General features: G+C 40.3%; 1 pseudogene; it reads left to right on the top strand.

The window, feature by feature from the left end:
• LOC100489480 overlaps window positions 1-16759 on the top strand; it is a 50138-nt pseudogene that overhangs the window by 17534 nt on the left and 15845 nt on the right.

Here is a 16759-nt window from a genome sequence, read left to right as displayed (position 1 = left end):
TGGAGTCCATCCGCAATCAGATTCCCCCCTCTATTAATACTAACCAGCTCCTCCTTCCTCAGCCCCTTCTGCATGTCTTGGCTCATTTGGTCCCGTAACTGTTCCCGAAGTCTCCCGGCTTCTATTGTCGGCTCCGCTCACCATTTGTTCTCTAGACCCCATGCCGCCTTCTCTGCTTCTCAGAGCTTACACTCAAGCCATTACTCACATCTTCAACTCTTCTCTGACTTCTGGAAGTTTCCCCTCTTCCTTCAAACAGGCCTGTGTCAAGCCTATCCTTAAAAAAGGCCACGCTGGACCCGTCCTGTCTCGCTTCTACCGCTTGCCTCCAAAATCTTAGAGCGTATTGTGTAAGAAATAAGCCATGTGTAAGCCATCATAAAAATGACATATGTATTTAATAATCTAAGTTAAAATATAACACTGACCAAGAGACAGATGAATAAGACCTGTTTGGGCAGAGAGTTGTCAAAAACACTGATTACAACTGGAGTCTCTTAGATCAAAAGGGTTGTTTAGTATAAACAACAGATTCTGGGGAAATAGCCAGAAGCATCAGAGTAACCAGGTTGCCCTGGGGCAATGGAGATGTGACTTAACTATGATATCATAATGTGTAAATGAAGGCTGACTATATATTATGCAAAGAGCTGGTCATAAAATATGGTATGAGATCGAGCGATTATGGATCAAAAGCCTTCCTTTGCATATTGTGCGAGAAACATTTGTTGCTAAAACAAGAAACTTGGATCCACTCGGGTCTCTGTTTCACCTGTTTAACCAGATGTTTTGTGGGGGTTGAGGCTCTAAACAGTATAAAAAGGGAGACCAAAATGCAGTCTGGGGTTGTGTTTTGGGGAACAGGCCGCTGTGTGCCGGGGTCTCTCTCTAACCAGGAACTCTGCCGGCCGAGAGACTGACTTACTGTCCTGGGACTGGTAAATATTCTCCTGTCTTTGTCTGATGGTTTTAGTATTGTGTATTTGGTATTGTATTTATGTATTAGGTTTTTACTGTTTGTACTATTCTGATTATAGCCTTTGACAGATAGTATTTGTTGGTTGAAGACTGTAAATGTCGTTAGGGATTATAATCTAGGTTTGTTTTGCTGGTTGTTTGGGGTATTTACGGTTTACAATCTGTAATTATTATTTTTGTATAGAATCATTTTTATGCTTTTTCCCTTCTGTAAGGGTGTGTAATTTTCATTCTTTTCATTATTTGTGTTAGTGTGTTTTTGATTTGTGCATAAATGATATTTTAATGAGTACAGTGATTTGATTGTCTTTCTTTGCCAAACCTCCCTTTTTAGAACCTATTGGTTATATTATAGGCTAATATTAATATTTTATATTAATTATAATCCTACATATTTGGCGAGCCAGGCAGGAGGGGCAAGGCGTTGGTAGAAAGATATTTCAATAACTGTACTACTGTGCATCAAATCACATACTTTACATTTGCTGAAAAGTTTTAAGTTGTAAGGTTTTAAGTTTAAGTTTTAAGGTTTAAGTGTTGTTACTAGTTCAGTCACAATGGAAGGGTTGTTGAAAAAGATTGCTAAGGTAAAAAACACTGAAGCCATTGTGAAAGTAATGCAGGGATCTACAGATCCATGGCTGCAGGCACAACAATGTGTTAATCAGGCTGTCACTGATAAGAAATTAAACAAATCTAAAAGTAAATATGCCCTTATTTTTGCTGCCTGTTGGATAGCGGAACAGCACAAAAATATAATGGGGCAGAAACAAGTTTTCTAAGAAAAAGTAAACCATTTAAATACGCTTGTAGAATCTTTTAGAATTTCAGCCCAAAATGCTGCTGCAATTGGTGTTGGCAATCAGCAAACTTTGGCTGAAAATAAAGAGTTGCGTAAAGAGAATGAATGGCTTATTGAAAGGCTGAAGGATGCAGAGGGGGCAATTAGATCTCTGGCTGTATCTTCCAGCAGGGCAAAGGCTGATCATTCTCAATGTGAGGCTCAAATAAACCAGCTAAAAGTACAGTAAGGCAAGCAGAGTGCTGTGGTTGCTGCATTCAATGTGCCAAGATGTGAGGTTCCTGATTGTGAAGTTGAGCATGTGTATGTTACTGAAATAGATGGTGATGATGATGATGAGAGTTGTGAGGAAGAGGTTAAAATGGCTCCAATCTCTACTGAGAGGCAGGTAGGTGCCATGGAATTTACTGTGTCTGAGACAACTGTTTCTAAACCCTTATCCAGTACTGAGGTACAAGCATTTAGCAGTGAATTAGGGCACATAGAGCTTGGTGATGATCCTGTGGAGGTAAAGCTAAGGATTGAGCAGTTTGAAAAAGTGCATAGGAATTTAAATGCTAACACTGATGTGTTCGATATCATTGTCGCTTGTTTAAACATTGCCCTCAGGCACAGCTTGCCTTCTTTTGTGTTCTCAGAACCCAGAAGCAAGCAATCTTTAGTTGATGAATTGTTAAAAGCATTAGGGATTGAAGAATATGATCATCATGTTGCTTTTGGGAACTGCACTCAGAAAAGGGGAGTCAGTACAAGGGTTTTGAGAGAGGCTGTTTCAGTTATATAAATTGACCCTGCCAAATGGAGCCCAAAGCAGTCCAAGTGATGATCTATATAAAGGTGCATTAATCAACAGGGCTGCCACTGATCTAAGGAGATTAGTTGGCTTATCAGTGTCTACCCAAAACTCCTTCACTAAAATTTTGAATTGCTTCAAGAGGGCAGAAGCAATAATTAAGGAGCAAAATAAGTCTAATAGAGGTAGAGTTGCAGTTGTAGAAGGACCTGCCACAGTATTAAGGGGTCCCAGTGTTAAGCCCTCAAATATATCCAAAGGACCCTTTGTCAAGGGAGAACCCTTTAAATCTTTTTCATGTGGACAGATGGGTCATACCCGACCATATTGTACATATGTTAACGCAAAAGCACCTGAACCACCAGTTGCCCCCTTCATACAGGGATTTAAGACTAGAAGTAGCAGAGATGAAGAGGGAGATGGAAAAAATGAGAGCAATACAAACTGCAAGTCATATTGTTGGTCCCAGTTCTTCTCAAAGTTTGAATTGCTCCGCAGTTCCCAGTCACTCCTCTAATGTTTCTGCATAGGAAAGCGTTGCCTCCATTTCTACTGTAGTGGAGTTCAGGAGAGATGGATGCAATCGCCCTATTATCAGTGCTGCTGTGGAAGGAGGCCCACACCAGAAAATGCTGATTGATACTGGAGCCTCCATATCCATTTTACATACCAAACAACCACATACTGTATATATTCGAGTATAAGCCTAGTTTTTCAGCACCCAAAATGTGCTGAAAAAGTCCCTCGGCTTATACTCGAGTCGGGTGCCATGTGTCCCTCGAGACTCCCTTCAGCACCCTCTGTCCTTTGTGTGCAAATTAGGTCACCCGCAACCACACCCTCCAGCACCCTGGCCCACTCCTAGTCGCAATACTTATTCCCCCTTATGTGTCCTCCGGGACTGGGTCTGCTGCCAGTTTGCCAATGTGCAATGAGCATGGGTAGTACTCATAATATTTTTGTTGACCCTCTTCTTTACTTACAGAGCTAGTTTATGGTTTTTCTTTGAAATAAATATTTAAAAACATATACCCCACTGATGCCTCAATTTATGTAATTTACTGGTTTTTATTTTGATTATTGAAACTTAGCAGTAGCTGCTGCATTTCCCACCCTAGGCTTATACTCGAGTTAATAAGTTTTTCCAGTTTTCTTAGGTAAAATTAGGTACCTCGGCTTATACTCGGATTGGCTTATACTCGAGTATATACGGTAATCATCCATTGTCAACAGGCAAAACCTTAAGTTTAAAAGCATTTCAGGGGTCTAATGCTGTAGCCATAGAAGCCAATAAAACAGGGTTGTGGATTGCAAATGAACGTTTTGATTTAAATGCAATACTTAATGACTCTGCCTGATTCTGTCTCTATTCTAGGATCTGATTTCCTGGGGCAGCATGGAGTGGTAATTGACTACGCAAATGAAAAGATCTGGTTTCATGGTAAAGGAAAACATTGTATTATCTCTGACTTCCCTGCAGTATATGCAATAAAAAAACCTGAAAGCTTTTCACTTCCGGAGCACAGTGATCCAAGGGTGTCACAGATAATACAAGAGTTTGAACATGTGTTTGCTAAACATAAGCACGACTGTGGTAAAATGCAGGGGGAGGAAGTTATTCCTGGAAGGGCTCATGAACCTCAAAAGTAGTACCCTCTTCCAAAAGACAGTGAGCCTTATATACAGCAAACGATTGAGGCTTTGTTAGAGCAAGATGTATTGAGAGAATGTGAATCAGTAACTAATTCTCCTATATATCCCATACAGAAACCAGATGGCTCATGGAGACTTTGCCTGGATTTTCGTAAGTTGAATTCTGTTACACCGGCTTGTGCACCAGTTGTCAGAGAAACCCCTACCCTTCTTTCCCAAATCCCTCCAAATGCCAAGGTATTTAGTTCTTTAGATATCTGCAATGGTTTTTTGTCAATTCCAGTAGCAGCAGAGTCTCAATATAAATTTGCCTTTACTTGGAAAGATCGCCAGTACACGTGGAATCGGTTAGCCCAAGGCATGCACAATAGCCCAACTATTTTTCACAAGCGAATGGCTGCCATGTTGTCACGGTTTTCCAAGCCAAGCACCATTCTACAGTACGTAGATGACCTTCTCCTCGCCACGGAAACAGAAGAGGAACATTTGACTCTTCTCCAGGAACTACTGAATCTACTGGGAGAGGCTGGACTCAAGGTAAACCCAAAGAAATGCCAGTTATTACAAACCTCCCTGACTTTCCTAGGAGTAAACATTACACCAGAGGGCAAACTTCCTGACAAGCACAAAGTCGATATAATACAGAGACTCAATTTACCTGAGTCAAAGACTGCGTTACGGTCATTTTTGGGACTAGTTCAATATCAGAGAGACTTTATCCCATATTTTGCTGATGTTGCAAGGCCTCTATATGATCTTTTAAAGAAGGAGGTGGCAGACGATGATATTAGGGCACACTGGACTGAAAGCCATACAGCGGCAGTAAATAAAGGCTGTAATGGAAGTAACTGCTCTAATCACATCAGACTCATCCAAGGCTTTCCACTTGGAAGTTGCAGCAACGGATCAAGCTTTAGCAGCAGTGTTATGTCAGGAAAAACATGGGAAACTACGCCCGATTGCATATGGTTCTCGTGTACTTACTCCAGTTGAATCCAGATATACAGCATGTGAAAGACATTTGTTGGCTACATTTTGGGCATTACAACACTTCACATATATAACTGGACTGCAGGGAGTCACATTACACAGTCCACACACACACCGCTAAATTTGCTACTGCGACCAGGAGAGACTCATGTTAATGCAGCGAGATCTGGACACATCCAAACAAACGACACTTCTTCCGGCCTTCCTATTGTACCAAGGCAAACCCCATGAATGTCCTCTCCCTGCTAACCTTTCCCTTCCTCCTAATCCTCTCTCTGATACCTCAGTGCCAGGTATTGATGTGTATTGCGATGGTTCTTCTTACCATGATCAAGGTAAGGCATACACAGGTTTTGCTGCAGTGTTTCCAGATGGGATAATAATGAATTCCTGTAAAGTGCATTCTGCTCAATATGCTGAGCTAGCCGTAATTGCTTGTATTTTGGAAAAGTGTCCTGAATCAGGGATCAATATCCACAGTTGATAGTGCATAGTGGTAAATACATTGACCATGCTGCCTTTGTATGTAACAAATGGGTTCAGATCCACAGATGGCAAACCTCTTGTGCATGCCAGTTTAAGTTACATATGGAACTTGCTGCAGGAGAGGAATGCCCCTTGTGCTATTAAGGTCAGAGGTCATTCAAAAGGATCAATACATTCAGAGAGAAACAGTCAGGCAGATCAGTGTGCAAAAAGGGCTGCCAAGCAATCCGACATATGGGAACCCCCTAGTCTTCCCGAGGTTTCTGCGCTTAAAGTGACCACCCCAAATGATTTGGTATCACTTCAAAGGTCTTATATACTCTATGAGGTTGTGATAGAGTGACATTTAGCAGGCAAACCAGCTCCTATGCCTACTGCGTGAGCCGATTGTACTATTTTGGCCTCAGATCATTCTAGTGAACCATTGCTAATGTATCAACAGGATGTGAGTTTTCCTATAGTGTGTATTCCCCCAGATTGTGCTGAGGAATTCTTTCAAATTTTTCATACACATCCAGTCGGAGGTCATTATTCAGCAGACAGAACTATTCAAAAGTTAATGAGTTCTGTATGGTGGCCTTCAATTAAAGAGGATGTATATTTGAAATGTTCAAAATGTATTCCTTGTTTGCAAGTGAATCCCCCATCCTCTACTAATAAAGCATTTTTGAGATCGGCACTTCCTCCTGAAGGGCCATGGTCTCAAATTCAAATTGATTTCATTGGACCCCTCCCAAAAATGCTGGGTGGATATTCTCATTGTTTAGTGGTTGTGGATGTTTTTAGTAAATGGGTTGAAGCGTTCCCAACTAAGAATCAGAATGCTCTGATTGCAGCTAAGATATTGTTTGAATTATTTTCGAGATGGGGACTGCCTCACGTTGTAGCCAGCGATAGAGGCTCAGCATTCACAGGAAAAGTGTTTCAACAGTTACAAAAATTGTTGGACATTAAACATGAGCTACGCATTGCGCATAGGCCACAGTCATCAGGAGCCGTTGAAAGAGGAAATCGTTTTGTGCAGGAAAACCCACAGCTTGGAAAGATGTTACCATTGTGTTTAATGGCTATAAGGTCCACTCCTCACTCTACTACTGGAGTGAGCCCTTATCAGGCAATGACAGGGAGGTTAATGCGTACACCAGGTCATTTGTTGTTGCCCCTTACAAATCCTGTTTTACAAGGTGCAGCCACAGAGTCATGGGTTGGAAATATGGCTGATTATATTCAGCAGGTAAATCTGTTTGTGGCACAGAATGCTGGTCGCTCTAAAATGCAGGTAAAGAAATACTTTGATAAGAAGGTGAGACCCTTTGAATATAATGTTGGATATTCTGTAATGATTCGTGATTTTGGGAAAAGGGAGCATTCCTTTACACCATCTTGGAAAGGGCCTTTCAATATTATAGACAAAGCAAGTCCCTCCGTTTATCTTATCAAAATGACTCAAACAAGAGGCAAAACAATTTTGAAGTGGTACCATATCAACCAATTAAAAAGCACATAATGCTTCATCTTTAACAGAAAACAAATGAAACTCCACAGTTCTGCGAAAAGATGCAGCATGAGGACCGGGGACAGCTTAGGAAGAAAATTCACAATAACCTGCTTACTCATTATCCTAACTTTAACACCAGAATGGAATAATGCACAGAGGTGTGATTTCATGAGACATAAAAGAGTTAAGGTCAATCAAAATGGAAAAATGTTCATGGGTGAAATCAATCAGAGGGGTAAAAGGAGCACAGAGGTAAAATTAAGTGCCATCATTTCTCTGGGTGTAGGCGCTAAATCGCTCATGGTTAATTCCACTGGAAATACAATCAGTGGGCCTGAAGGTTCCTGGGCAGTTATAGAATGTAATATCACCGTTCCTTTCACAACCCTTCATGATAAACCTTTACAGTGGATTTTTCCAGGAGGGATATCATTACACGAAACTACTGAGGTGGAGTGGGCCAATGTCACTAAAGAACCCAGAATAAGAATACATTGAGAGAAATTTTACTTTATTTCAGGTTGTATATCCCCCTCACTATTTCACTGCCTATTATACCCACTAATGATATTTACTTGGACATAGTTCAAGTACACTCTCTGGGGAACTTAGAGGGTAGTGTATTAAAAGAATTTAGAGAACCACCAAAACTGATGATTCTACAAAACCAAGATGAATGGAGGACTCCTCAAATCTCATGTTGTTCTAAAGTGAATGGAAACTACATTTGTCGTTGTGATGTTTTCGATACGGTGGAATCTACTTGTGGATTCATCCCCACAACCATAAGGGAATTTGGTAATATGACTGAAGAACAGTCTTCAAAGATTTGTGCTGTAAAACTGACACAGTGGCATCAAGATAAGTTGAAAGTTGCTTATGTGGGAGAGGGCAAATTCTGTATAGTGACGGGTACCTCCAAACTGATGTACGGGAAAAATGAGTGTCTATTACCTAGCTCAAATTTTTGTCTAACCGTTAACAAGATCTTGAAAATTAATGGTCATATCGTACACCCAGTCCCAGTTTACCATGATATTTCAAATATTCAAATCAAGAGTAAGTTGGAAGAGAAATTCAAACAGGCACTACCACAATTTGGAGTTTCTATCCCTCCCTTGGCTCTGGATGTACGGATGCTCATGCAACAGACCACTGAACATATTCTTCAAATGAAGCAAAGGAGAAAACAAGCGAAGGAGGCAATTCCAGAACTTATTGACACCACTTGGTGGGATCAAGTATATAATGCTTCTAAACATCCATTTTTTCCGTATACCTTTCAAAATATTGATTCTCATTCAGACTTTGATCCTAGTTTTTGGACTACTCTTGTTTTGGAGAATGAGAACCACTCTCAGGATGGTTGAAAATATTGTGTATCAACGGTTATAATATAGAGGGCTCTCTATGGATTCGTTCGCCCTCTAGGGGGGGGATTTGTAAGAAATAAGCCATCATATGTAAGCCGTCATAAAAATGACTTTTATATGTATTTAATAATCTAAGTTAAAATATAACATCACTGAACAAGAGACAGATGAATAAGACCTGTTTGGGCAGACAGTTGTCAAAAACAATGATAACAACTGGAGTCTCTTAGATCAAAAGGGTTGTTTAGTATAAACAGATTCTGGGGAAATAGCCAGAAGCATCAGAGTAACCAGGTTAAAGGAACAGTAACACCAAAAAATGAAAGTGTTTTAAAGTAATTAAAATATAAGTTACCCTGCACTGGTAAAACTAGTGTGTTTGCTACCGGAACACTACTATAGGTTTATATAAATAAGCTAATGTGTAGCCATAGGGGCAGCCATTGAAGCTGGAAAAAAGGAGAAAAGGCACAAGTTATATAGCAGATAACAGATTAGATACCATTGTATTCTACAGGGTTTATCTGTTATCTGCTATGTAACCTGTGCCTTTTCTCCTTTTGAATGTCTGCCCCCATGGCTACACACCAGGGTTTTTATATAAACTCTATTAATGTTTCTGAAACAAACACACGATTTTAACCAGTGCAGGGCAGCATTATATTAGTTTAATTTCTTTAATCCATTTTCATTTTTTGGCGTTACTGTTCCTTTAAACAGTTTGCCCTGGGGCAATGGAGATGTGACGTAACTAGGATATCATCATGATGTGTAAACGAAGGCTGACTATATATTATGCAGAGAGCTGGTCATAAAATATTGTATGAGATCGAGCGATTATGGATCAAAAGCCTTCCTTTGCATATTGTGCGAGAAACATTTGTTACCAAAACAAGAAACTTGGATCCACTCAGGTCTCTGTTTCACCTGTTTAACCAGATGTTTTGTGGGGGTTGAGGCTCTAAACAGTATAAAAAGGGAGACCAAAATGCAGTCTGGGGTTGTGTCCTGGGGAACAGGCCTATGTGTGCCGGGGTGTCTCTCTCTAACCAGGGACTCAGAGAGACTGACTTACTGTCCCAGGATTGGGAAATATTCTGTCTTTTTGTCTCTGATGGTTTTAGTATTGTGTATTTGGTATTGTATTTATGTATTAGGTTTTTTACTGTTTGTACTATTTTGATTATAGTCTTTGACAGATAGTATTTGTTGGTTGAAGACTGTAAATGTCGTTAGGGATTCTAATCTAGGTTTGTTTTGCTGGTTGTTTTGGGGTATTTACGGTTTACAATCTGTAATTATTATTTTTGTATAGAATCGTTTTTATGCTTTTTCCCTTCTGTAAGGGGGTGTAATATTTTTCATTCTTTTCATTTGTATTAGTGTGTTTTTGATTTGTGCATAAATTATATTTTAATGAGTACAGTGATTTGATTATCTTTCTTTGCCAAACCTCCCTTTTTAGAACCTATTGGTTATATTATTATAGGCTAATATTAATATTTTATATTAATATTAATATTGTCACTAATAATTATAATCCTACAATTGTCTTCTCCCATATTACTAAACTTCCTTAACGCCCATAATTTATTAGACCGCTGCAATCTGGCTTTCGGCTTGTGCACTCTGAGACAGCCTTGTGCAGAGTTACGAATGATCTTCAGGTGCCAAAGCCAACGGTCACTTTTCTGTACTAATCCTCCTAAATCTATCGGCTACGTTTGATACGGTTGACCACTCCCTCCTGATGCAGATTCTGCATTTGATTGGTCTCCGTAGTCAGGCTGCATCCTGGATCTCTTCCTACCTCTCTAACCGTTCCCTCACTGTCTCCCATGCTAACAAAACCTCATCTCCAGCTCCTCTTAATGTGGGGGTACCCCAACGCTCTGTACTTGGGCCATTGTTGGTCTCCCTTTACACGCTGTCTTTCGTTCATTTGGCTTTAAATACCATCTGTATGCTGATATCCAAATTTATTTGTCAACCCCTTCGTTAACAGTTGAAACTGAGACTCAAATCTCTAACTGCCTCCTGGCTATCTCTAACTGGATGAACCAACGCCACCTCAAACTGAACCTAACAAAAACTGAACTAATGATCTTTCCGCCTAAGCCTGGTCCTACTCCCCCCTTTTCTATCTCTATTGATGGCACCCTCACCAACCCTGTTGATTCAGTGCATTGTTTGGGGGTGATCTTTGACTCCAGTCTCTCCTTCTCTGACCATACTAACACCACTGTCATAACCTGTCACTTTTTCTTACGCAATATTGCCAAAATCCGTCCCTTTCTCTCTACTGTAACAGCTAGGCTGCTCATGCATGCTCTCATCCTATTCCGACTTGACTACTGCTAACCGGCCTCCCTAACTCCCATCTTTCCCCCCTACAGTCTATATTAAACACTGCTGCCAGAATTCTCCTCCTCTCATCCAGGAGAGTTCAGGCCCTTCCCCTGCTAAAGGCTTTATCATGGCTTCCTATTAAACAAAGAATATCTTACAAACTCCTTCTCTTAACCTTCAAAGCCCTCCATTCCTCTGCTCCTCACTACATCTCTTCCCTTGTGTCTCCGTACGTTCCTGGCCAACTCCTTCGTTCCTCTGCCCCTCACTCCATCTCTTCCCTTCCCCTCCCCCGCACTACAACTGCCGTTTCCCACCTTAACCCTTTCTGCCCTGCTGCCCCTTACATTGGGAATGCCCTCCCTGATTTCCTCCGGAGAGAATCCTCCCTCAGTCTTTTTAAAACCAAAAGACTCCCTATTGGGGCACTCACCCAGCACCTGATCTGGGAACTGGCACTTATATTGTACTGTCACCCACTGTGACCTACAGCACTTATATTTGCCTATTTGTGTCTGTAAGTTACCCTCCCATATAGATTGTAAGCTCTACGGGGCAGGGACCTCCTTCCTCTTGTGTTTCTGACTCTTAACTTATTGCAACTGTATCTTTAATTTATTTGTGCTTATTGTAATACTTTGTATTTATCTATTTTAATACTCCTGTTTATTTTAATATATTCTACTGTACAGCGCTACGTACATAAGTAGTGCTCTATAAATAAAGTTAAACATACATACAAATTCTTGAATCCCAGAAACATTTCTATTGTATCTATGAACCATCAATGCAGGAGACTTCCAGGACAACGTTGTGGAAAACCTGGTCATATTGTTAGATTTGGCAGGAGTTCTATGAAACAGCAAGCTTCTAGTACTTATGTCATTCAGTACAGAGACACGATGGGGAGTACAGCAAAGTCTAAATAATGATCTCCTTGGCCATAAGCCTTCCCCGGAGTCTGTTGTCCCCTCTGAGAATACAGATACAAATCCCACAATTACAAACACAGGAGAACCAAAATGAGCCCAGAAGGAAATTCCATACCCCTCCTTGTAAAACAGGGAAAGAAGGGACAATTTTCCCATCCTTTATGCCTTGGGTAAATATTGCACTCTGGGCTTTAGAATACTGGGTAAAGGATAACTATTCTTTCCTTTCATATAATGAAGGCAAAGTAATATTTGTGTTACAGATTTTTTGTTTTGCTCTAAGGACATGGTACCTGGTGACCTTTTGTATCTTCATTTAAATGATCCATAAAGAGTAAAGATCTGTAATAATGTAAATTAAATGCCATTGTTTTAAACCACATGGTACAATGAGCTCAATAGTAAAATAAAGAAGTATTTTTACCAATGTGTGTAATAAAGGATATAAAATAATGTTGTAAACTGAGTCACAGTTCTTTATTACACACATTGGTAAAAATACTTCTGACACATGGTAAAGGACATTTTTTATTTTATTTCATTTTATCTTTTCATTTCATTGTATGTAATCAATTTCACTGAGTGTATACGTCATCCTGACACGTCACTTTCGAGTTTCCCGCCACACTGGGTATTTAAGTTTAGATGCACTGTTTTTTGGCAACTTTGAGAAAGGCTGCAATTGTGGCCGAAACGTCAGTTCTCTGTTTCTACACTTAATAAACTACAATTTTGTTATAAGTCCTGAGCGATGCGATTCATATTTTTGTTTACTATCTACGCTGAAGAGGACTGCACCCAGGCGCCTGAGATTTCATTATATCGTGAGTGCTGTTTATCGGGAACTCTTATGACATATATATATATATATATATATATATATTTATATTTCTGGAGACTGGTGGGTGCCATACAGGGGGTCAGTACAGACATGTGCCCATTTACTCTTATTCACTGTACTATTATAATGTACACTTGATGCCCGTAAGAAGCTGCGTGTGTATTATAGCTTTTTGGCCATATTTGATTTTGTTTATTGTTTAGTTTAGTTCCTTTTCTTTTTGTATTGGTTGCCTAGCAACAACTTTGGCACCATTTTGGGCTTATAAAATGTTTCACTGTGGTGTGGTATCCCTGACGAAAGCTCCTGTGTAGAGCTGAAACGTTGGTCTCAATAAACCTGATTTTTTTCTATTCTTTTGTTCCTGTGACTTTATAAAATTCCTGTGTGTCCCGTCACTCCAGCCTCTCATATTATATATAATTATACATATACATATATATTATATATGTCTTAGGTTTAGTTAGTAAAGTTAATTAAGCACATTCTAAAAACCTATTATGAAGATAAGGGGAGACCAGTGTCCTTTTATTACATAGTAAGCACAGGTATTGTTACCCAACAAATATTCTTAATAAAACAAGCGGACCGCGGGCAGACAATACCCAATTTATTTTAATAAGATCTGTTTGTAGAGGTATAAAGTTTTGAATCTGACCAAATACAATGGCCGACTATTGGGTATTTCTAAAACAATATTGTTCAAGTCAGTAGTTGGGATTGGGGGGTTTTCTAAGAACTTCGGCACAAAAGAACGGCCTCTGCTTTGGGTCAGTAGCTTCACCTCGGACTCCAGAACAAGTGCCAGGAATCTTGGATCGTCGCTTGATTTTTCAGAGACCTAAGGATCACAAAGGGTTGAGGGACTCAACGAATTTCTGAACTAGAGCTGAACTGGCTCTCTCTGTAACTACAACCATATGAAGCAAAGTAAATATTTTACATTCTATTACTACTTATGTAATAAAGGGGTTGTTAATGAGCAATAACTTATACACAAACATAAGATCAAGGTAAAGTACATCTCTTTACCCCTCAGACAAAAGTGAGTGGGCAAAGAATACATATGGTACAAGATACAGCTCACATTGCACCCCTAACAATTCCAGACTGCATTAATCTTCACCAAATTTTATGAACAATGAATACCTCTGCATCACCCCATAGGCCTTCCTAATTGGGAGCTGTAGTTTCACAATATTACCTTAATTTTAGGATTACTGCTGAACATTATAAGAAAAATAGCCAGGGACCTGCAGCCCATGCTCCATACAGATACCAGACTAAAGGAGATATTCCCTGAACTGCCCCTTCTGCCCTATAGACAAGCCCCCAGTCTGAGGAAAATGATTGTTAGAAGTCTCTTCCCCAAACAACTAAAGCAGCGACATTTCCCTGCAACAGCAACAGATGTGAGACCTGCAAATACATCCTGTGCAAAGATCAAATTGCAATACCGAATACACAAAAAGTCTACACCATTCGGGGCTGCTATTCATATACTAAGTGCCCTACAGGGGGAATGTACATTTGAGAAACAGGGCAAAAAACTGTGCACAAGGATGAACCATCACAGACAGAAGATCAAGACCAAAGTGTGTGATACACCAGTGGGACAACCCTTCTGCAATCAGGACCACAGGCTTCAGGGCATGAAGGTGTTAATTCTAAATGGGAACGTTGGAACTGAACGGGAAAGGAAGATCTATGGATTAAAATGTATGGAGTTATTCAACACATTAAGTCAGGGCTTTAATTTGGGGTCAGGTTTCATGTCTCACTATCTGATCTGACTGAATCCAGACCCCTGGACTATTTACAACCCACCCTAATAAACCTTAATTACTTTTATCTTTACAAGTTCTCTATCTGTAACTTCCTAATGTATTGCTCATTAGCACTTCTCTCTGATCAGTATAAATGTTGTGCCGTTCCAGTTTAAGGAACACCCTGGAATCCATAGCGCTAGCATAAGGGCCGCACTCGAAGAAAATAAAAATAACAAGATATAGCCCAGCAATTGGTAGCCAAACCTTGGGCAGAAGCTGAACATAGCATCTCCCTATGTTGATTTTAACTTAATAGAACAATGTTACAATGTATATCTGTTATTGCTGATTCATAGTATACAATTTGTATAAACTTCACAACTCCCTATTAATGGTAATTCTCATCTGTGTATCCCTCTGCTGTATACGGCTATATAACCCACTATATTGCAGCCCCCCTATTAATGGTAATTCCCATCTGTGTAACCATGCAGTAGGTTTCATTTTTTTTTTAATTTGTTATAAAGATAAGGGGAGTCCAGTGTCCTTGTACATATATTGTTGGGTAACAATACCGGTGTTTATTAGGTAACAATAAACAATGACTATAGACTGTTTACCCAGCAAATACAACAAGCGGACAGCAGGCAGACAATGCCCAATTTATTTAAATAAGAACTTGATGCAGAGGTATAAAGTTTTGTATCTGACCAGACACAATGGCTGACTATTTGTGAAACAAATATTGTTCAAGTCAGTAGTTGGGCTTGGGAGGGGGGTTTCCTAAGAACTTTTGGCGTAAAAGAACGGCCTCTGCCTCGGGTCAGTAGCTTTGCCTAGGGCTCCTGAACGTGTGCTGGGACATTGGATCACCACATGGTTATCGGGAACCTGAAGGTCTTACACCAAAGGTTGAGGGGCTCCCTGAGTTTGCTGGACTAACCCTCTGCTGTATTCAGCCATATAACCCACTATATTGCAGCCCCCCTATTAACCCTTTAAGTGCCAAGGGACGTAGATTCTACGTCCCAGGTACCAAGGGACCAAAGTGCCATGGGACGTAGAATCTACGTCCAATGGCACTGTCGGGTTTACAAGCGCTGCGCTCGCTTTTAAAGCAGCGCAGCGCTTGTAAACCCCTCAGATCCCCCTAGGCAACGAGCAGAGTAAGACATACTCACCGATCCGGGTCCCCGAGCCGCACCGATCGCGTCGCCAGCCAATGACAGCAGTGGACACGCGTTGATGACGTGTCCACTGCTGTCCCTTTAAATAGCGCCGCCTACTGTCGGCTCCCTCACTCCTGCTGCGCACTTCGGACGAGATGGAGCTCCCCTGCTGCCTTCCTGCTGGATTGATCGCCCCTGATCGCCCCTGATCGTCTGCCTGCCTTGGGTAAGCTGAACTACAACTCTCTACCACTGTTTATTTTGCTTATTTCTATCTCAACTGTCTAAAAAATTTTTTTTTTTTTTTTTTGCATTTTTTCTTCTATCTTTGTCATTATTACACTTTTGTACACATACACACTGATTTACAACTTTCCCAAGCACACACAGACACTTACACACACACTTACACTTACACTTTTTTTTTTTTTTTTTTTTCTTTCTTTCTTTTCTTTTCTTTCTGTCTTTGCTTTCTTTGGCAGTCTTTTTTTTTACTAAAACTTTATTTCTGATCTTGCTCTATAATTATCTGATTTATTTGGTTGCATTTTAGTGTTTTTTTGGCATTTTCATAATTGATTTCTGTTTTTGAATTATTCTATTGCACTGTAACTTTTTGTATTGCTATTGGGTGCTGAATTTGCAGTGACGTTGGTGGATCCAGGGCTCTGACCACCGATTTCATTGCAATTATTGTTCTTCTGTTGGTTTAGGTGGTTTTATTGGATTTTACGGTGTTTTATCTTTGCATTGTTCTTTATTGTGTGTTTAGTGCCCCCAAAAAGGTTGCTTTTGCAGTGACATTGGTGGATCCAGGGCTCTTACCGATTTCATTGCAACTATTGTTCTTTGATTGCTTTTAGTGGTTTTATTCCATTTGATTTCAGTTGTTCTAGAAAGGTCCAGAGGTGCTAAGATTGTTCTGGTAGTTTCTATTGCCAAGGGTTAGGCTGATGCCACACGAGGCGTAGGGCTGATTTTTTCAGCAAGTGGAAAAACGCTTGCCGAAAATTCAGCCCTACGCCTGCTACTTGTTCCTGCACCCGAATGAATGGGATACGCTCGGGTGCAGGCACGTGTAGCCGATATACGCATGAAAACGCGAGACTTTGCATTCTCACGCGTT

Source organism: Xenopus tropicalis, chromosome 5 (genome assembly GCF_000004195.4).
Source record: "Xenopus tropicalis strain Nigerian chromosome 5, UCB_Xtro_10.0, whole genome shotgun sequence".
Taxonomy (NCBI): Eukaryota; Metazoa; Chordata; class Amphibia; order Anura; family Pipidae; genus Xenopus; species Xenopus tropicalis.
This window is presented reverse-complemented; position numbering and strand designations above follow the sequence as displayed.